Below are 24,069 nucleotides of genomic sequence, written 5' to 3'. Positions count from 1 at the left end.
TATATATACAGTGGTGTGAAAAAGTGTTGGCCCCCTTCCTGATTTCTTATTTTTTTGCATGTTTGTCACACTTTAATGTTTCAGATCATCAAACAAATTTAAATATTAGTCCAGGGTGGCCACGGGTCCTTAAAAATGTCTTAAATATCTTAAATAAAGTTTTCCTAAAATAAGGCCTTAAAAAGTCTTAGAATGTCTTACATTCAGGTCTTAAATATCTTAAATATTTTTGGTCACATTACCACAAAATTTCTCCAGTCTGACGGACCCAGTGAGTGTCCATCAAGAGTACTTTTTTCCCCGCTGTAGTTACCGCGTCATCAGAGAGAATTGCGGTTACAGAATAGAGTCGAACACCAGCTCGCTGACCAGCCTCCGAACTACTTTAAATGGGTTAATGCAAGTTTACTGAAAAATGGCTTGAGAATTGTACTTGCCCCTAATAGCTAATAGCCTGATTAAAACTTAAGTGACAAAATATAATCACGCATCAAAACGCACGAATGAGATTTTATTATTTATTACATTCAGCTTAAACAGCGATTTCTGTGAGAGACTTTCATGGAGAAATCAAATCAAATGAGCGTACGGCACACATAAAGAAACTCACAGAACAAGCATACTGAGGTAAAAATTCAAAATGTTTAGTTTATTTATAGCATGATATAGTCAAGTAACATACCATAAGGGATCTATTTTGCTGAATATTTTCAGGATTGCAAATGTTACATTGATTTTAGTTCAACATACAAGTAGTAAAGTATATGAAGTTACTTACATTTTTAGACACAATTCTCTGTTTTGTTCTATTTCACCAACGAAAATAGTTCCCAACAAAGATCAGAACAGAACTATTGCACAAATTCTCCAAGCCACACCCGGCGTTTTTGTTACTGAATGATTCAGATAACATTATTTATTGCTGTTGTAATTTTGTAATTATTTAATTTGATTGGTAACAGCCCTGTAGTGTATTAAATTTCTTGATCAATTGTAAGAATTTGACTTGAAAGATGACGCATAAATTTAGTAAGGTTAAAAAAAAAAAATTGACCTTTATAAATGTAAATGACATCCTGTGGTAAATATTAAAAACATGCAGATTTAAGTATGTAAAAGCTGACAGAAAACTGATGAAAATATTGCCTCAGAATACATTGTTTACACCACCAAAAATCTCGGTGATGCGACACTTTTGTTTTGTGGGAATATTTTGTATGGGATATTGTCTGCTGATATGAAAAGTTCACTGTATATCGTAATAACAAATAGCAATTTTGACAGCGATGATATTTTGTTTTCTTTTTACATTTAAAAGCATTAAATATTACATATACGTATGTAATATAATGTGTATTTCCATCACAGGCTTGGTCTTAAATTTCACATAAGGTGGTATTAAAAAGGTCTTAAAAAGTCTTAAATTTAACTTGTTCATATCTGTAGACACCCTGAACCTGTGAACCTCCTCCATACTACGTGGTAAGTGGTGTCATAAAATTTAAAATCAAATTTTACCCCTATTCCGTGTAAAGATGCATGTGGAAACTCAGAGCATTAGTCTATTCTGCACATACTGGCTCTGAGCTTTTACTTCAATGACTCACGAGAGCTCCTGAGCTGCAGCACGACCCACTTGCTTGTGCATCTAGTGTTTTAGTCAACATGCATCTTAAACTTTTCAGAACTGCCTGCAGAATACTCTGATTTTCCTAAAGTATTCTAATAACTGGGCAAAATAATTTTCTAAGTCTTTGAAATGCCTGCAAATAATTCTGCTCCATTGTATTTATTTATTTATTTGTTTGTTTATTTATTAGAATTTTTATTTTGATGGTATTTATTTATAATCTTTCAAAATGTTAAGGTTAGAATTTAATAATATACTGCCTTGTTCCCTGTGACTTCATCATACTATTTGCATGCTAAATTCCAATTAGTCTAGTTTCTATAGTTTCTATGTTTGGTCTTCTTCGACAGACAGACAGACAGACAGGACAGACACAAGAGTCTTCTGCAAGTCCTCCAAGCTTCACAGACAGACAGGACAGACAGGACAGACAGACAGACAGACAGACAGAGCACCATGGCTCAACTTCCAGGCTATGTTTCTGACTCAGGCTCAATTATTGCCACTTTCATTACACTTTCATTGCACATTATTTTGATTTTTCATAATTTGCTTTTGTGTTATATAGTGAATTGTTGAGAATTCTTTTAATGTTTTATGTTGCCAAGGTTAGCTAACTGGATAACATAGGTTAGGTTTGTGTGAATTGAACAAGAATGCACCATAATTTTCCAATTAAAGCATTTTTATGAATTGTGTTTATGAAAAAAAAAAAAAAAACACTACATAAGTGTGTGTGTGTGTGTACTGGTATTCACTATGTTGACATTTTTTAGGTCCCCATGAAGAAACAAGCTTCTAAATCATACTGAATGTTAAAATTCAGAAAGTTTTGTGTGAGGGGGAGATTTAGGGTAAGGGGGTATAAAATACAGTTTGTACAGCCAAAAAAAAACATTACGGAATGTCCCTATTATGATAGGAATAGGGTGTGAGTTTGTGTGTGTGTGTTTGTTCTGAACGTGGTACTTTACTTTTAGTACATCTCTGCAGATTAGGATTTAAAATGAGTGCAGTTTTGCTTAAAATTTCACAGCAGTAAAAATCATTTTGAAAATCAGATGGTTTGTATTTTGTCACCTGCCAGACTCCAGACATGCTTTCCAGCAGCATAATAGAGAGACAGACAACACCATAGATCTGACATCAGTGAAATCCTCAAGGTTAGCCGGCACTGTGAATATCACCAGACAGCTGCATTCTGATTTAATCAATACTCAAAAATGCATGCACAGAATGAGCCTTCCCTTTGTCTTTTTTCCTTTTTCCTTCTTTAATAGAGAATTTTACAAGATGTTTTTCAGGAAAGAGGCTTGTGTTTTCGTGAGCAGATGATGCACTTTAATTGCTTGTCCCAATCGAACCTTTTAAAGTGTATGAGAGAAAATGCAACTCATTGAAGAGGATTTAAAGTAGAGCTCAGATGCGGCCGTGCGACTCCCTTGGTTTCAAATATGAATTCATCGTTTGCGAAGACGTACACACAAACACACAAACACGCACTTGCCTAAAGGAACTAGCATACATTATATTACACAATCAGCTGTTTTTAATATTTTAAGGAATGGGTCTGCTTTTATGAAGAAGAATGAGCATACATGCTTGAATGTTCATTTATATAAATAATGTGGCTTAAAATATAGATTGGTTCAAGTCAAATTCAAGCTATGTTGAAAGCGTTCATGATATTTCAAAATGCAGATGTAGTGCTTTCCAGGAAAAGAGCCAAAAAAGCAGAGTTGTTTAAGGATTGGATCACATGACCAAATGTGATGTGAAACCCTGTCATTAATGTGGCCAATAGTTTATTTCAGACATAAAATGATTGATGTGTGCTTTTACTCTGCACAATTATGCAAGTGAATTAATTAGTAATTTCCTCTCTCTTCAGATTTTTAAACAATATAAGACTGCTTTGTCTGCCAGAAATCAGTCTCACTGGAACTTTGACTAAACAGCACACCACAGTCTAGCTTTTTCTTTGCCTCTTGGACAGAAATGTCTGGTATTTAAAGTATTGACAGCAATTAAATAATTAATTAAATAATTATGTGTATATGTATTTTAATAAAACTTGGGGTATTTTTCAAAAATTTTCAAATATTTTAAACTAACCTGACCATCTTTGGCAAATGAAGTAATTTGTTTTTCCTCAAAGCCTTATCATCCTTTTGCCCTTACCCATTTAAGTAGCGCAAATCCAGCCAATCACATTATTGCTTTTCAGTTTTATGCGCCAAAAGTATCAGACAGTCAGCAAATAGACTGAGAATGAGACTACCCAAGAACTATCCAAGAACCACAGATCAAGTAGAGTAGTTTCTTCAAAATAAGGCATAAAGTCACTTTCCAAAACCTTCACACTCTCTGTTCCTCTCTGGTATAATGAGCTGCCGACTTCCACCCCAACTGTTGAGACCATAGGAGCCGGGGTCTCAAACATCCATGGGAAAAGCTTGAGATATTCTCTATTGACTATCATACTGGCGAAACAGATCTGGCAAACTATCTAGTGCATATTTGTGTTGTGCGCTCTGGAGAGCATCAAAAGGTTTTTGTTTATATCGTTGTTGTTGTTTTTTTTTTTTTTTGCAGCATTGAGCAATATAGCCAATCACAGACATATCGGTTGATTTCTTAAATGCAGTTGACAATTTTTATCCTTTACTGAGTTTTTCAAACTCGCGAATCCTCTCATTACAACAAAACTTAATGAGATTGTGATGAACTAAGATGAGGGACAGCTTTTTAGCGATTGTGAAGGGAGTGCTCATTGTGTGTTTTCTAGGCTATATAATATCCATTCAGAATTTGTTTAAAACTTTTGTTTTTCTGCAACATACACAAAGCAAAGTTTTGGGAATGACATCTGAACGAGCAATGGACGGGACAAAAATATACGTGAAAAATTATGTGCATTGAGGCTAGAGCACACTAATTTTTGAAGCACCCTCGGTATTTAATTCTGGAACTAGGCCTGGATAAAACTGTGTTTGAGCAGTTTTCATTATCGGTAGCTCGCATGAGTTTTATGTGGCAGTAGGATATAAGTAGGAAGAAAGCAGGATATTTGTTAATTTCCACCGTGAAAATTTCTATCCAGTTAGAGTAAATATGAATACACACAGGCTTCATCGAATACTCCTTGCATCTGTTGATTTCATCTTATGTGTGGATTGTTTGGTTCGAATCTCCAGTTTCAACAGTTCTGATAAGTAATAACGTGATATGCGTCTGGTCAATGTTATTTTATTCAAAACACAAAACATTATTTACCCCCATTTTGCTTTTGGCATCCGTTACACATTTTCCCTGTGTGTTAACGTCAGTATTTATGACTGTCGAATATCTGACAACTTGACTCGTATTTTGCAATCCGAGTGTTTATTGGAGTGGGGGAGGTGTTACGGAGGTTGGGCACCATCCGACAGAAACATAAATCGGCGCCTATGGTTGAGACCATCACAATTTTCAAAAAGCAGCTGAAGACAAACCTTCTCCGCAAGCACTTAACCATCTCCCACTCTCAAACCAATGCAATTGCACACACACAAACACTCACATTGGTATTGTGTATTACAATTGTTGGCTCTTTGACAGATTGCTTTGTCATCTTTCGTAAGTCGCTTTGGATAAAAAAAACGTGCACTAAATGCATAAATGTAAATGTATAATTTGGACATTTTATATCATCTTTTTAAACTGACTACTCCTCCTTGTATATTTAGAAAATGCTGCATTTAACAATTAAAGTGCCCCTATTATGGGTTATGAAAGGTTCATATTTTGGTTTTGGGAGACCCCAACAACAGGTTGACATGCATGCAAGGTCAAAAAACACATTCATTGTCTTATAATATGCATTTATTTTTTACCTTATTTGCTCAACGACTCCCAAACGATTCGCTCAACAATTCATTTTTCCAAACCCCTCCTTTGCGCGACGCTAATCTGCGGTGATTGGTCCGTTGACCCAGTCTGTTGTGATTGGTCTGCTGCGTGCAGTGCATGTCAGAAACGGAACACCCATCACCATTACTAAGCCCACAGCTCGTTGGTAAACACCCAAACAGCCATGATATATGTGTTAGCCCAACGCAGAAACGTATTGATAAAGCACTGCAGTTTGTACACCAACGTATTGCTCTATTATTTATCATAACTCCAAGTAATAACAACGACAAACATTAACTATTCATCGACACATTTCTAGACAATTGCAAGCGAACAGATATCGCTGTTTTGCCAGTTAGCCAGAGATCTACAAGTTGCGTTGAGCGAATACAACACACACAACTAAATACATATTTTGCATGCTACGGAGAACATGAGAGCAACAATTTTTAATCATACTTACAGGATGTGATTCGTAGGAGGACGAAGCTAGTCCAAATACACTGGGTACTGATCCTTCCTTCAATAACAACCGGCCTGCGAATCCCGTGTTGTGTTTCCCATACATTGATTTATTTGTGGTGGACCGACACAAATAGATTTTTCAAAAGGCTTTGACTTCGTTGAATAAGTTTTCCCAGGTCGCAACAAGTGGGCGGGCAATATGCTAATGTTTCATGTTGACGTCAAGATCCGTTCTAAAAAAGACTCATTTCAATGATTACGAGTCGACTCTTTTTTTTGAGAGACAATAACTGTTTACACGGTGCACTTTCAGATTTAAAACTTTGCAGGATGTTTTTATTCACTTAGAGATGTGTTACACACTGCATGAAAGGTAATTTTCAAAATTCCATTATAGGGGCACTTTAACTTCTAAGTGACAACAGGTGACATGAAGGAAGGTGTCAGAAATCAGCACATAAGGTGATGGTGCCACTGTAGGATCAAGTTGTACGCTTGAAATGTGATAGTGTGAATCCCCATCTGTGGTCTAGTTTAAGATGCTGTCTTCTGGCCTGTTTCGTTCCACATTCATGTGGCTTCACAGAACACATTAATCCATCAATACAAGTCCTCGTTCTAGAAACGACTATGGTCTGTCGCTGAGCACTGATGTTGATCTTTATCCTACTAAGATTGTGTGTGTGTCTCTGTGTGTGTGTGTGTGCAATCCTACCCTTATGCTCATCCATTATTCAATGAGTTGTATTGACTACCTGCCACCTGTCTGAGGCGTCAGGCCCACCGTCACACACCTGACTTTGAATGCAAATGGAGCCAGGTGTTCTTGGACATTTGTTTCCGCTAAAGTCCAAGTTGACCTATGCGTATTGTGCATGTGGTTATTTCCGCCTTGTTCTTGCAATATGTGTGTTTGTGTGTATTCTTGTGAATTGCAATGAAGTGGGAGGTTGTTTAAATTCATCAAGGGTGTTTGGTCACTTTCTGTCCATTAATTTTTGTTTCCAAATGAAGAGTTTTTCCAAATAGGCTTCATTCTTTTTCTAATATAAAAGCATATGCTTGTGGAATATTAATGCGGGTGTCAGATTAATTTACAGAATTCTTGCACTTAGCATATTTGCGCTAACAGCCTGAGCATATTTTTTTTCAGCTGCATTATCTATTCATAAGCCTTCAGATAGACTGATTTTGTAGTGAATGGTGCACATATAGATGTACAATACAGAAAAGGTTGTTTTTGATCAAAGGTACATCTTGGTGCATTTTACATCGCAGTGTCATAGTGGTTTAATGAGTCTTTCCTGGTTAACATAGCTTTTGATCTGAATGTGACTGTAGCGAATTTAATCTTGGCAAGTGTGTGAGTTCTGTATAGCTAAACTGAGTTTCCTGTTTCAGTCTGTGTGAATTAAAAGCTCATGCTGAACTGTTTTTGCCAAGCAGATTACTAGCAAGTATCACTGCTACTGTTGCTCATGCTGGGGGTTAGGGATTTAAACAAAACCATTCATATCATGTGACTTGTTAAGGAAAGGTGTGGCATAGCCTTTCTAGCCACTAAACCAGATATAATGGGAGAAAACATTATGTTTTATGGGATTTATAGAAAAATCCCACAAAGTTACACTGAAGAAGGGACCCAAACAATATCCATAGTATGGAGCATAACTATACATTTTTTTAATCATACAATTCTTAATATTGCAAGAACAATTTATAAATTAAAAATACACATTTTGGACATTTCAATTGCATCCTACAAAAAAAAAAAGGGAAAAACAATCGGCAATATAAGAATTTATTTGTTAAATGTGGTCTGTCGTAGTTTAAGCATAGTTTGTGTTCTTACCAAATAAAAAGTCTAAAATTATAACCATTCATTTGTATTTACAATGTAATGTTTCTGTCCTGCAATTTTCTACTGTAAATATCACAATATTGCAAAACCAGAATTTACTCGCTAAATGTGTTTCTGCGATAGTTTAAGCATAGTTTGTCTTCTTATAGAATAAAAAGTAAAAAATGCTAATTTTGGACATTTTATTAGCATCTTAATCTTTCCATCGAGCATTTTTCTAGCTGAAAAATCTGAATTATTCAGTCATAGTTTCTCTCATAAAGCGTAGTTTGTCTTCTTACTGGTTTTTGAATGGAAATTTGTATCGTATTGTTTCTATTCAGCATGTTTTTTAATGCACTATTCCAAATTTGCATGAAAATATGAAGATGGAAACCCGAATATATAGACTTGGGTCAGTAAGTAACTATCTATCAATCATATAACAGCCAGGACATGATAGCAGTATTCTACAATATGAGTTTTAATTATTAATTATGGGCATTTGTGATTTTAGTTTCTATGGATTCTGTGGATATATATTCTCTAGTAATGCAGCAAAGCCAAGATAATGATGTCTGTCTTTGATATTTCATACTACACAACATGACTTCTTGGCACTGGGACATGTGTTTTTGTATGTTCAATGATATGATTCCTCTCCAGCACGTGACGTCGTCCTCAAGGGTCTCAGCAGGTGGTCCCCAGCCTCTTTTAATATCAATTTAACAACATCTGATTACATGCGTGTAACAGGATTAAAAACAGCACACGCTTGCCTCTGTCATGCTAGTTCGCAGTTGAGCTTCATCAGCACGCTGATATACCAGGATGCACAGGCAGTTTGTTGGTGGGTGTGTGAAGGATTCCCTGCTGCTGAAGATTTAACTCTGACAGGCAAAGCCCGGAGCCAATCACAACACGCAAGAATGAAAGAACAGCATGTCTGACATCCTGTTTATTGTTTGGAGTTCTGCAGGGGTGTATACATTCATCCTCATTCTGTTAGGATGATTGATTCATTGTTCTGTATTTAGGCCAGAAACATACTTTTAGACGAGTATGCAAATGCATTGATTGATGTGATTCAAAAACATACGCTGTGAACAGTGTTGTACAATTCCCAAACAAATGAATCTCGTGTGTTGGTTTTTGTATATTAAACAAGTACACTTTGACCAGTGCAGTACACATACATATATAAAAAAAAAAAAAAAAAAAAAAATGCAATACACTGTTACCTGTGTAATCTGATTTCTGCGCAAACTAGCTATGGTTTTTGAGTCTGTTCTTTTTAAAGGGATAGTTCACCCAAAAATGAACATTCTGTCATTTATTACTCACCCTCATTTCGTTCCAAGCCCTTAAGACCTTCATATATCTTTGCAACATAAATTAAGATATTTTTGATGAAATCCGAGAGCTTTCTGACCCTGCATAGACAGTAATGTAACTACCACATTCAAGGCCAAGAAAGGTAGTAAGGACATTGTTAAAATAGTCCATGTGACATCAGTGGTTCAACTGTAATTTTATGAAGCTACGAGAATACTTTTTGTGTACAAAGAAAACAAATATAACGACTTTATTCAACAATTTCTGATCTTCCATATCAGTCTTCGACATGCATTCACGAGAGATATGCACAACGGTAAATGTGACCGTACCTTTATTGTTTGTATAATAAGGGTATTACATTTCTGGATACCTATTGAAATGACTGAATTCTGAATGTGAAAATTTTCAGAACAATGGTAAATGTGACCGCACCTTTATTGTTTGTATAATAAGGGTATTATGTGTCTGTATTTCTATTGAAATGTCTGGATTTCCAACACGAAAATTAGCCAAACAACAGTGAATGTGACTGCATATTTTTGTTCATATAATAAGGAAATTATGTGTCTGCATTCCTGTTGAAAATTTACCAAATGACAGTGAATGTGACCTTACCTCACATATGATTGAAACAGGAAACTTTGTTTAGTAGTCTTGTTTCCAAGCACACAGATGTTACAACGCAGCTTAACTTTCACGAAGCCCACTATAGTTAATTTAAAACGTGTGACTGTGTATCGTGCTGAGCTTTTTGCCCGCTCGGCAGGACCACCGCTAGGCTATCCCCAGGTTGCCTGCCTAGGAGATTAGAGGACCTTATTCTCCATTTAGCCCTTTAACACCTGCTTTCTCTGGTGGGCGAAACTCGCTGCCGACAGGACAGCTGGGCTGAGCACTTTATTGAAAAAATATGCCATATAAATTGTTTTGGGCTCTGCAGCAGAGCAGAAGCCTTATAAAGACCTTTTTGATTCCCCAGCGTCTAGGCCAGTGGCATGTTAGGACAAAAAGAATCAACAAAACAAACAAAGATGTGGTTTCTGTCCTTTTCAGGTCTGAGTGAGGAAGGCTTTTCTTTTTCGACTTACAATAACACTTGAAGGCTTTCAGTGGGGCCATATGAATTAGTAAGCAAGGGAAAGGGAAATTTCGGGAACTACTATTTTTTATATTTGGTGTAAAACACAGCATACTGGGTCAGTTTCAGACATCTGTCTGGCTCCAGCACAACTTCTCGACCCGAGTCATTTATGGCAGTCTCGATTTGTGCAATGCAGATGCCTCCACTGTGATTTGCATGTCTTGCTGAGTGTGTTTACACATTTACATCTCACATGCTTCGAGATACGGAGACCCCGTTGTCTAAGTGGCTCTCAATATGAAGAGGTTTGTAGGTTCGCTGTAGGCTTAACCACCATCATCAAGCAGTAAATGCCTTCCTCGATTATATTTACTTCACGCCTCTGTGTTAATGTTTCACACAAAGACTTTCTAACTGCGTTGAATGCTTGTTAGATTCTTTCGTTTCTATATAATTGCGTCTATTGTCAACGTTGTTGGGTTTCATAGCAGAAAGATGAAGAACATAAATCCAGATGTCAGACACTGGGAGTGACGTTAAGTGTCTTCACAGAAATTGCCTAACTTTTATTGCATTGCAGATTTGTTCGACCTCAGTTGTTGGTGAGGGGAAGCCCATTTTAACGTTGTGACACTAAAAACACACCATCTAATTTCATCATTATTGTGCATCTTTCAGAACTATGGGCATGACAGCTAATCCAAGCTTACCTCATGAGATCATCAAGATTGTTGCATTCAGACTGAAAATGGCAGGGAAACAAGCGTCATCTCGGCTTCAGTGTCTCAGTATGTGGGCTTTGTGTAATAAATGACTGATGGAGACCCGTGATATACACATGCACGCACATGTGTATAGTAAAGTGTGCCCTCTTCATGCATAGGCCACCTGCTGTGGTGTTTGTAATGCATGTTAGTCTCTATGGCTATGTTTACTTTACGTGCTGTAAAGCTCGATTTCAATGTTTTAATCAGATTCGATCTGTTTGCTTTTGTAAACTCATTCATGTTTTTAAGTCACCTGTGTCAGTCTGAATGGACACGTATTGTATGCAGACCTGTGGAAACATACATTAATCACAGGTGCATATTAGCAACAACAAAAAAATGGTGGTTAAATAAACAATAATTGTTACAGATATTTTACTTTCAGACCTAGAAGAACTCACCATTATTTTATTTTTTAAAATTTATTGTTTGCTTTAATTTGTTTATTTTTTTCATTTGTTCCATTGCTTGATTGTTCTATCGTTCCAAGTGCCCTTGATTGCATGGTCTTTCAATTTATTTTGTTTTAAAATTTATAAATGAACTATTTCATTAATCTTTTGTTCATTCTGTTGATCTATCTTTCATATCTCTATTACACGTTCATTCTATTGATTGCTTGTTTGTTCATTTTATATATACAGTAATTTGTTCAATCTATCGTTTGTTCTGTCATTCGTTAGTTTATTTAATTTGTTCTATCACTCGTTTGTTCTATCGTTCGTTAGTTTTAGTTTGTTCTATAACTCGTTAGTTTATTTAATTTGTTCTATCGTTCATTTATTTAGTATGTTCTATTGCTCGTTTGTTCTGTCTTTCGTTAGTTTATTTAGTTTGCTCTATTGCTCACTCGTTCTAATGTTTGTTAGTTTATTTTGTTTGTTCTATTGTTTGTTTAGTTTGTTCTATCATTTGTTCATTTATTTAGTTTGTTCTATTGCTTGTTTGTTCTGTCTTTCGTTAGTTTATTTAGTTTGCTCTATTGCTCTCTTGTTCTAATGTTTGTTAGTTTATTTTGTTTGTTCTATTGTTTGTTTTAGTTTGTTCTATCATTTGTTAGTTTATTTAGTTTGTTCTATCGCTTATTTGTTATATCGTTCGTTAGTTTATTTAGTTGGTTCTATCGCTAATTAGGGGCCAAGCACCGAAGGTGCAGTGGCACCTAAACCATACCAAATTTTCCCATGTTTGCCATTTTGGGCGTCGGCCATTTTGAATTTTGTCAAAAAATGCAATATTTTAAGAACGCTTAGACTTTGTTATTACGAAAATCGGTATGTATCTTCGGCACCATGCCCTGATGGCACTCAAAAAGTTTGGGCGCAGCGCCACCTTGTGGTCAAAAGTTATAAAGCAATTTATAAAAATGCTAATAACTTTTGCATACATTATAATAATGTAATGAGACTGATGTTTATAGACTGCTTGCATCATGCTGAGAACATCGAGACCAATTTTGTCATAATTGGCTGAACTTCCTGTCCGCCATTTTGATTCATGTTGAAAACCTACTTTTTCGAACTCCTCCTAGACCGTTGGTCCAATTTTCACCAAATTTAACTCCGATCATCTTCAGACCATGCACGCAAAAAGTTATGGATTTCGTGTCGATATACAAAACTGTCGGCCATTTTGATTTATTCTGTGAACCTACTTTTTCGAACTCCTCCTCAAGCCTTGGTCCGATTTTCACCAAAATCGAGTCAAATCATCTTCAGACTGTGCTGACAAAGAGTTATGGATTTCGTGTCGATAAACGAAATCGTTTTTGTACAGCGCCACTACAAATTTTAGGCATAGTGCCAAACTGCATCTGAGACTGTATCTCTGCAAAAATGTCATAAGCCATTTAATCATATTACTAGTGGTTGTATTTATGATTTTTCAGCCATTTCAATTACAATCATACTAAAATTACTTTTATTACTCATTATTGCATTTGGTCTGATGCTCCATGCCATGCTTAGCTCCTTTGCCTCTGGAGTGCTTGGCCCCGCAATTGCTGCTTGCAGCTATATTTTGTTCTATTGTTCTTTCGGTCTAAGTGCCCATTAATGTGTGGCCTATCTGTCTGTCTGTCTGTCTGTCTGTCTGTCTGTCTAGCTAGCTAGCCATCTACCCATCAATCTAATTTTCTAAATAAATAAATACTACTCAAATAAATACTATTGTTAATCTATTGTTCATTCTAGACCAAGCTAGATAAACAGACAGGGACTCTATTTCTATTTCACATTGACTTCAAATTTAATTATCAGATTTCTTGCATTCACACTGTTTAAGTCAAATTTGTAGCTCCTGCTGACAGAACATTTCTGTAGTGTGAATGTAGCCTGTGGTCCTGCAGTGCTGATAATCACAGCTCTGATGACCCTGTTAAACATGTGACACCACTAACTCGTCACTGCAGTCTGGGATAATCATATCACTCCATTCTGTGCTCTCTGTATCTCTTTGAACTCTGTGGGTATATTTAGGCCTATATATAGAAGTCTCTGTCCTTCTGCTGCCCTTCCTGGGTTCATGAGAATCTGCCATGTTGTCTTGATTATCTTATTTTACTCTCTTCTGTTACTCGTGCAAACAGGGCGGATAATTGTATTAATGTGGTGCATGAATCACCAATGCAGCCATGTGAGAAATTATGGCAATGGGCTGTGTGCAGCTGCTGCATAGTCCTACATCCTGACTACTGCGTGCGGATCAGTGCAAGCAGCATCTCTCGTACCGAACCACTAAATAGAATACATCACTCAAGTCTATTTTCAATGCACACAGCTAATTGTTTTGTTCCGTCTGACCTACAGTAGCGCTCTGTGACCTAGAGCTTGATTTTCTGTCACTAATCGATCTGTGCCATCATTTTAAATGACGTGAGGCTCAGTTAGTGTACTTGAAGGGTTTGAACCAGACTGAGACGTGCCTGATAGTCTGTGCAGCTATGACGTTTAATATTTTTACATATTTATTCTGCTTTTGATAGTAATTGCTACAAATATGGATCATTTGCAATTTTATGCAAATAGATTTATCAGTATACTTTTCAGTTTTGATTTTTGCTGAAGTATAGTGACTTGTATTAAAATGCTGTATCACCTGGAGTATTTCCAAATAAAAGTACAGTAAATGCTTAATTTTTCAGTAGTGTAACATTAGCTATACTGTTTTCAAAATAATTTAGCTTTTCCAGCTACTTCTTTTAATAATTTAATTTGTCAAAAAGCTTCATGTCTTCTGTCTGTCTGTCTGTCTGTCTGTCTGTCTGTCTAGCTAGCTAGCCATCTACCCATCAATCTAATTTTCTAAATAAATAAATACTACTCAAATAAATACTATTGTTAATCTATTGTTCATTCTAGACCAAGCTAGATAAACAGACAGGGACTCTATTTCTATTTCACATTGACTTCAAATTTAATTATCAGATTTCTTGCATTCACACTGTTTAAGTCAAATTTGTAGCTCCTGCTGACAGAACATTTCTGTAGTGTGAATGTAGCCTGTGGTCCTGCAGTGCTGATAATCACAGCTCTGATGACCCTGTTAAACATGTGACACCACTAACTCGTCACTGCAGTCTGGGATAATCATATCACTCCATTCTGTGCTCTCTGTATCTCTTTGAACTCTGTGGGTATATTTAGGCCTATATATAGAAGTCTCTGTCCTTCTGCTGCCCTTCCTGGGTTCATGAGAATCTGCCATGTTGTCTTGATTATCTTATTTTACTCTCTTCTGTTACTCGTGCAAACAGGGCGGATAATTGTATTAATGTGGTGCATGAATCACCAATGCAGCCATGTGAGAAATTATGGCAATGGGCTGTGTGCAGCTGCTGCATAGTCCTACATCCTGACTACTGCGTGCGGATCAGTGCAAGCAGCATCTCTCGTACCGAACCACTAAATAGAATACATCACTCAAGTCTATTTTCAATGCACACAGCTAATTGTTTTGTTCCGTCTGACCTACAGTAGCGCTCTGTGACCTAGAGCTTGATTTTCTGTCACTAATCGATCTGTGCCATCATTTTAAATGACGTGAGGCTCAGTTAGTGTACTTGAAGGGTTTGAACCAGACTGAGACGTGCCTGATAGTCTGTGCAGCTATGACGTTTAATATTTTTACATATTTATTCTGCTTTTGATAGTAATTGCTACAAATATGGATCATTTGCAATTTTATGCAAATAGATTTATCAGTATACTTTTCAGTTTTGATTTTTGCTGAAGTATAGTGACTTGTATTAAAATGCTGTATCACCTGGAGTATTTCCAAATAAAAGTACAGTAAATGCTTAATTTTTCAGTAGTGTAACATTAGCTATACTGTTTTCAAAATAATTTAGCTTTTCCAGCTACTTCTTTTAATAATTTAATTTGTCAAAAAGCTTCATGTCTATTTGTAATATCACATTGCATTTTGCACACAGCTTTATTGGGGCTTATGGAGTAATGAAGCACTTGACTAAACAATCTGATCAATTTGGTTCAAGATTCAAGATTTTTATTCGTCATATACACGGTTATATAGAGAATATATAACCAGCAGTGAAATGTAAGTCAGGTCCGCTCCATGGACAGTGCAATTATTATAGAATACAAACACAAAATAAAATTATAAATATAAAAAAAAAGAATAGGATAAAATGTACAGGACAGTATAATATAGACTTAATAAATGAGATGAACAGGAATGTACAAGAGAAGAATGTGCAAACAGGTTGTACAAGGTTGTTACATAGCAGCAACAACAACAACAACAACAAAAAAAAAACGAGATAGTGCTGTGTGCAAGTAACAATGTCAGTATATTGAATATCTTACTGATTATTAAGTGAAATCAAGGTTCATTTAGACCATTTATTATAAAGAAAAAAATGAAACCGTTCACCAATTCAAATCTTTTTTATTTTGTCTTTCTGAGGAATTTACATGTTTTTAAATATTTTAGTGTATATATATATACACATATGGAGTATATCTACATATTGAAATATATATCTCAATATGTGTGTCGCTTCAAGATTTTGCAGGTTAGTATGTTTCCCTAAAACCTCAGTGTTTTAATATTTGACCAAGAATTAGCATCTTCGGCAGACAAACTGAGTCTCTTATCATTGCGAGACTCTTAGCTTTAGCATAAGTAGACCTCAGATGGCGAGATGTGTGTTTTGGGGTTTCCGGCGACAGGTGGTAAGACAAATGTGCGGGAAAGTGATTAAGTGAGTCGAGTGGGGGGGATTAGAGCTCAGATATTTTCTTTGGAACAACTGTTAGCGAGAGATCGGGAAGGTTAGCAATGAACCCACATCCTTTCGAAACTTTACCTGCTTTCATTCATTATGGATCATCAGGTGTTTTAAACCTGCCTCTCCACTAGATGTGTGATGAACAGTCGTGTTTATTTCCTAATTAAGGTTCATAATCCAGAACGCTGTCATAAACGGCTGCTGTAATTGTTTTGTTCCACCAATTATGAAGTGCTGATTGATGGACACTCAGGTGGAGAATTTGTGGCTGTTTACTTTTCCGAGCACCAATCCTAAAGCAACACTTTTTACATAACCTGTTGTCCCACATGGGCACATTTGTTTATGCGCAAACATGCAATTGCATACATCCTTAAATAGCGATCCAAGTAGATATAGGTGAGATGCTTTAATAAGCAAAGCTCATCTGAAAAACTGTCGGTTGTTTACTGTCCTCTGAACCCTCAGTGCGTTTACGTAACTTGTTTTCCTGAGAGCAGAAATGAGGTTTTGTGGCCCTGGCATGCCACGCTGTTTTCCCATTTGAGCTCCATTGTGAACGAGAGCACTCCATCCCAGACGGGGCTGCACTGCCTCTCTCTCAGGCAGCCGTGCGGGTTACGTCACGGCCCTGCCAACCGAACTCATCAAGCAGCATTAGACAGGATCCGGCTGGACGAGAGAGATGTTATGATGTAGCTTGCAGTCAACACACACACACACAATGGTGTAAACCTCTACACTCACCAATTCATTTGCTGCTTTATTGGCTGCTTTCTGCTGTTGTGTTCAGTGATTGGTATTTTTTCTTCTCTCTGCCTCTCGCCCTCCCTTCATGCTCTGTGAGCTGAATACCAATTGCGGATTTGTTAGACGTCAGCGTTGTTCTTCCTGTCTTAAATCGTTCCATCCAAACATACGCACCTGATGCTGAGTGGGTGCTTTCGTCACTGTTTTGTTTTGTTTTGTTGGTTAAAGGTGAGTGCCCAGACTTGCCGTGCCTGCTACTCTCATCCTTTCAGGTCCACAGTAGCTCCTCGAATACTGGGGTTTAAAGCAGTTTGTTTGGACAATCTTGTGACTGCAGATTCATAATGTTCATTCTGACTTTTTTTATGCTTCAGCCAGTTAGTAATAAAGCTTGAGCTGCATCCCGAATTATGTACTACTGTTTACTGTTCTCATCTAGTGTATGCATTTTAGTTGCTGTTAGCTTTAGCATGTTTAGCCTCTCTCTCTTCATCTACACAGAATAAATTCTCCAGTATTCCACCCTTGTTTTCAGTTAAACAAGTTAACTGCACTACATTTCGCTGCGTTTTTCAGTTGTGAGCACACTAAAGGTCTTTGCACACTGAGTCCGAAATTCTCGTCCGAAATTTTCGAACGTTAAAAAATAAATACGAGCTCACGTTGTGTCAATCACGTTTACACACTGCCTCCGAAACTTTCAATCGTCATAAAAAAAATTTGAATCAGGTTCGATTTTCTGCGTTTTCGCATCCGTAGCAAGCATTTTGATAGGAAAGGATGACGAATATGAAAAAAAACAAAAATCACATACGAAAATTTCGGACTCGGTGTGCAATGACTTTAATACTATAAACAGTTGTTGAATAGTGTAGAAGCATTCTAATTAGGGCATGCATTATATTTGCTAAGATGTTCTGGGTGATTGCTAGTTGATTGTTTATTGTCCTTGTCAAAAGATCCAATATGGATTCAACCCGATCTCATGAGAAAACAGTATTTTATGAGGTGGTGATTTTGTATAAATTTGTACAATGAGGTTTGTACAAAAGCATACAAATACAAATGTGATAAAAATTAGCCACCAATTCAGCAAAACTTAAAATAGTTACATATTGCCATGAGGTTGTGTCAGTGAATGCTAAATATAGCTCAGGTTTCTCCTTCACTGTAAAAGTGTTGTATCTTTGTACAACAAAATACAGTGGGCAAAATGCAGTTATCTCAACAGAAATCCAAACAATCAGGAATTTCACGTGAAGTGAAGAATTCCCCCACAAGGATTTCATGTTGGATTCAAGTTTGTTGAAATTTGAACACACTAATTCTGTGGGTTCACCAGTATAAAGCTGCTTAATTTTGAAGTTTACTGGTGCTTCATGCATCTCTACGCTATTGACAGTGGAACAACTATTTTTTATTTTATTTTTTTGCAAAATTTAGCCAAAGGTTCATTAATGTCTATGTGATTTTTGCCCACCAGGTCAGTTTGCTTGGGAAAACGATTTAAGAATACCTTTCAACAACAAGCTGCAAGATCCATAATCCGTAACCCCAAGTATGCTTTCATGCTCGTATTTATTTTTGAGTTCATGCATTTGGCATTATATATAGAGCACAATCATTCATTTGACAGATGCTTTTATCCAATTTGTCTTGGGTAATTTGAAGGAAATGCACAAACAGATGAAATGCACAGCTTTTCAAAGCGATTTCGTGACCTTGGTGTGGTTTGCGCTAATCATAATGCTTGCCTAGGCACTGTGAAGAAAAAATTTTTTTTTCTGTACAACTAAATCTTTTTTTTCTCTGCGAACTCCAGTGATGCTCCGTTTTCGAGGAGGAAAGCTGTGTTTGTGTACGACAGTCTGTCGGGAAGCAGACCTGCTCGCTCCTTTAAGAGGCCCTGAAGTGTGAAGTGCTGCTAAATTACATATCATTTGCTCGTCTTTTCATTGGGCTTAAATGGGGCTGTAATGAACCTTTGCCAGCGTCTCTTGAACTTTCGCCGCCGTCTGATAGTGAGAATAGTCAGTGATTGTATGTACCCTTGTGTGTATGTGTGTGTGTGTGTGTTTAGGACTGGAAAAGGCCTGACATTGGCCTCCTTTAGTCACAATATGAAAGCTCTGACTAATTCCAAAGTTTCACTGAATTTTACAGATTCCTAAAAGATGATCTTACGCTCAATTGAGAGTATGTGGAAGTCGCTGTTGCAGTGTTAAAGTGTCTGATTGCCTCATATAGAGTGCTTTTTGGTCGACACATCCTCGCATAAGCGATTAACCTCGTTGAGGGAACGCTCTTTGATGTGTTTGTTTATAAAGTGTGTACAGTCCAATAGGGATAGCGCACACAGCCCGGGAGGGTGGGAAAGAGCGCACAAACTCAATGCTAGCCACACACAAGCACTCTGTCTTTGAGGAAAGGAGCAAATGAGGCCAATGAGTGCAAAACTCCATAGTGTATCATCCATTAGTTGTGAAAGCGAAACCTTGGAGACTTTTGGCCGGAAGTCATGGTTTGTTGTTGGATGTGATGGAGAGATTCAGGGAACTGTGTGTACATTTAGGATGCTTGTGGTTTCTGTGACCGAGAGTATGGGCTGTGAATGAACTGATAGAGGAACCTCTACAGGAAAGCAATGTAACTCTATACTGTCTGCTTCAGGAATCATGTATATACAGCAATAACTGAGTCATAGCTTCACCGACAGATCTAAAGTTGCTGGCAGACTGAGTTAATCGATCTGGCTGTACTTTCAAGAATAGAATGATGCTGAATGTTTACCATATTTATATATCATGGTGTTTACATGGTATTGTCATGGTGCATATGCAAAAGCATGGTATTATCAATATGACTTACTTTATTTGTTAGTATTATGCCTAATGCCTTATCTTATGTTTTTTTTATATTTTCGCTGATAATTTTTCTGTATCTCAATGTAGGTGATACCTTAAAGCTGGTAAATTATATTATATATATTATATATTAGGGCTGGACAATAATTCAATATCAATATGTATCGCGATATAATTTTTTTCAATAACGGTGATATGATTTTTAAACACATTTCCGATATTTCGATATTTCAAAAAACATTTTCGTATGATAAAGGCATTTATAATGTTACAAAAGATTTTTATTTCAGATAAATAGTGTTCATATCGATATTGGAATTATATCGTATCGACCGAAATTAAGAAATATATCGTGATATAAATTTTGGCCATATCGTCCAGCCCTATTATATATTAAAACGATAGTTCACCCAAAAATAAAAATACCCCATGATTTATTCACTCTCAAGCCATCCTAGGTGTATATGACTTTCTTCTTTCAGACAAATACAATCAGAGTTATATTAAAAATGTCCTGACTCTTCCAAACTTTATAATGGCAGTGAATGGGGGTTGAGATATTTAAGCCCAAAAAAGTGCATCCATCCATCATAAAAATTATCCCATATAGCTCTGGGGGGTTAATAGAGGCCTTTCATGTACTGTAAATGTCACATATATATGATAATAATTTAATATAGTAATGTAAATTTAACATATTATTATGATATGACCATAGCTATACCATGGTACCACCACAATACTTGTTTTAAGGGCCGGATCAACCATTAATTGGTAGTATAATAGTAATTTAGCCTTTTAGATTAGCCCAGTTTTCTTCAAAGTTTTGAGTTTTGACAAAATATGTCATGTTTTCCGATATATTACAGAGGCAGCAGGAGGAAAACTGTCTTTCTCTTTCTATTTGTCTTTCCCTCAGTCTCTTTTTCTCTCTCTCTCAGTGCTGTGGTGATATGTTGTAGTCCAGTGACAGATGAAGTCTGGTTGGCGTGTGTAAAGCTGTTTGATTACTCTGATTGCATGCTGGGTAACAGACTGACATCTGCTTCTGTAGGAGACAAACCACAGTTATTCTCCACACAAGAAATATGTTAATATTCTCCTCCTCAGTCCTTATGATTGTTGAAGATGAGAAATGCTCCATATGCAAACAAAATCCAGCACGACATTGTATCCTAACAAGGTACGATGCGACTGATGTTTCTAGTGACAAGTAATTTGTGTTTCCACTCCGTGGAGCGTGATTTAAGATCAATAAGATTCACAAAAAGAGATAGCTTTTAGCGCTTGTTTTGTATCAAGCATTTCCCGTTGTTGTCTTGGTGCATTGCATTAATGTTTTTGTTCCTCGTAAATTTACCTTTTGTTTACTTCAGTCTGTAATTCCATTTTGTGGCAGTTTGCCTTCATATCTGAACACCTCTGAAACATTCATGTTAAAAGAATATTGTCTGTGGGTGATGGGAGCAGCTGTGACATGTTTGTCAGCTGACCCACTTTTGCTTGATTATGAATTAAAATTGAATGATGGCGTCTGAGATTGCCAATTAAAAATGCATGCGGTGCCACGTCAGGGCTGAGAGGCCAAACGCAGTGTCGCCTCCGGCCTCCTACAGGAAACCATAATTCACAACTGGCTTTTTAAAATTGACCTTAGCTTGTGTTTCTTAAATGATCCTTTTGTGATTGTTTTTAAGAGGAGTGCCAAGTTAAGTGTGGCGTGACTAACTTCCCCTGACTCCGATATTAAATGTTAATATAGTGGCGTACCCTCCTCCCTGGACAACGTCCCAAATCTACTCACCCGCCCTGTGGTCTGTAGCACTTCCAACAACGCTTCCACAGAAATCTGAATGTTTGAGAGAAAAGAGTTCATTTCAGGCACTTTTTTTTAACTTAATAACTTCATATTTTTAAATAACCACAGTAAATAACCAAGTTAAATATTATTATTGAATAACTAATGTAAATTAAAAAAGAAAAGAAAAATAATAATATAAAAATGATTAAGTTTCTGTGTGACTGTATAATTGACTATTTAATTATTTATTTATTTATTTGTTTGTTTATTGCAGTGTTTTCAGATGGAGAGCTTTTGTCTGTCTTCTGCTGTGAACATTTTTACTTATTGCAGTCATTTCAGATATGATCATATTTATTGTAGTTGTATAGTTTGTAAACAGGATAAATATCATAATAAATATAATGTAATAATAGTGTAATATAATTTTAATAGACATATATTAACTAACTACTAACTAACTATTAACTAATGGTTAAGTGTATGTCTGCAACCACATAAAAGACTCACACATTTTTGTTTATTACTTGCAGGATTGTCAGATGGACTGCTTTTGCTCATCTTCTGTGCTTTCCATAGATGTAAAAACTAATTTGACAAAAAAATTAATTATTTGTTATCCGATTTGTTTGACCAGCATCTTTGTCTTTTTTGTACAGCTCTTTGCTTAGATTGGCTGCATGCATTTTAAAAATTAAGTTAATTTGAAACATTGTTGGAAAGAAGCAGGTGAAGTGATGTGGAACTGTTATGCAGTTGAACAATTCAGCAAAATAATGAAAAATAATTAACCATTCAACCAGGACATCAAGAGATTTCACAATTATTCCTTAGACATATGAAAATGATTTAAAAGTTAGAATATCGTGTTGGTACACATTGAGTCATGGTGCTTGGTTTGAATATACAGTAGCTCAGTTCCCCACTATTTCTCTGCCACCCCATCAATAAAACCTATTTATGATCTACCATCTACAGTCATCCGAGACATACGGATCACAGCTATTTCATATTTCATCATAGCCATACTAAGTCTGCAAGTTTGGGCTGTACAGATGGGGGCGCTGAGGCTGGGGTTTAACAGTCAGCAGAATCAGCATGCGTGAGAGGAGACGTCGCCTCTTAGCAGCAGGCCTGCTCCGAGACACCAGCTTCAACCTCACCAGAATAACAATGCGATTTTCTCAAGGCAAGGAAAAGAGCTCGAGTTGTGAAGAATCATATCCTGTTGACCTTGCTGTAGGAGTTCTGATGTATTTTATCTACCATTGATTTTTCTGTCCTCTTTTGTTGTTTTTTCTTCCCATCCTCTCTCTCTGCGTCTCTCTGTGTCTACCTCTTCACAAAATGAATTTCATCTCGACTTAGAAACGAAACTATCAGAATTTGGATTACACTTCTTTCAAACGCGCGAGAAAGAACAAAAGAAAAAGACAAACTTGACAAGATTGCTTCGCAAGCGCTCCAGAGTTTGAAATGGAGCGACAAGGGGAACGCCAAAGACAAAATCATCCTCAGATATTACTATACCACCCCCTACATGTACAATTTCGCAGCTCTGCTTTAGATCAGGATGACACGGCATCTCATTCTCAGGCTCACAGATGTTGATATGTATGTGAGAGGATCATTTGATGAGGGTTTATTCTCAGGTAACTGTAATCTCTGAGGAGTTCGGTTGATGTTCCTGCCAGGCAGACAGTGGTCAGGGCACCGTCACCTCGTGAAGCCGGGGTCTGTGTGGATGGAGAGCGTGTGTAGCGAGTTATAGCCTGCTGCAAAAACCCCAGAGATCCAATGTGTCAGTCAAGTGGATAAAATGCGGAAGTGTGGTGAGTGCAACACGTCTTGTTGTTGAGAGAGAGAGAGAGAGCAGATAGTTCAAATGCTGAAACAGCACTGAATTAAAATATGGATTGTAGTGAATAAATAGTTTGGTCGTAATTTTTGTAGTCATATAGTTTGTGAACAGGATAATGATGTCAATAATAGTAACAACAACAGCAATAATAAAAATAATAATTTATAATACAACAACAACAACAATAATAATAATAATAATAATAATGTTATTATTGTAATTTTAATGTAACAACAATAATAGTGGTGATGAAGATTTTTATGATGATGATGATGGTGATGATGATATAGGTGTTATTTAATAACAATAAAAGCAATAATTTATAACAATACAACAAAACCATACATAATACTAATAATAATAATAATAATAATAATAATAATAATTATTATTATTATTATTATTATTAGTATTATGTATGGTTTTGTTGTATTGTTATAAATTATTGCTTTTATTGTTATTAAATAACACCTATATCATCATCACCATCATCATCATCATAAAAATCTTCATCACCACTATTATTG

General features: G+C 36.4%; 1 pseudogene; it reads left to right on the top strand.

Moving 5' to 3' along the window:
* The window catches only part of LOC107688290 (cell adhesion molecule 2-like), a 512,567-nt pseudogene that overhangs the window by 39,087 nt on the left and 449,411 nt on the right, over positions 1-24,069 (top strand).

The sequence above is a fragment of the Sinocyclocheilus anshuiensis genome, unplaced genomic scaffold, assembly GCF_001515605.1.
Source record: "Sinocyclocheilus anshuiensis isolate Anshui unplaced genomic scaffold, SAMN03320099.WGS_v1.1 scaffold593, whole genome shotgun sequence".
NCBI lineage: Eukaryota > Metazoa > Chordata > Actinopteri > Cypriniformes > Cyprinidae > Sinocyclocheilus > Sinocyclocheilus anshuiensis.
The sequence above is the reverse complement of the archived record's forward strand: the minus strand, read 5'-3'. Positions and strand labels throughout refer to the sequence as shown.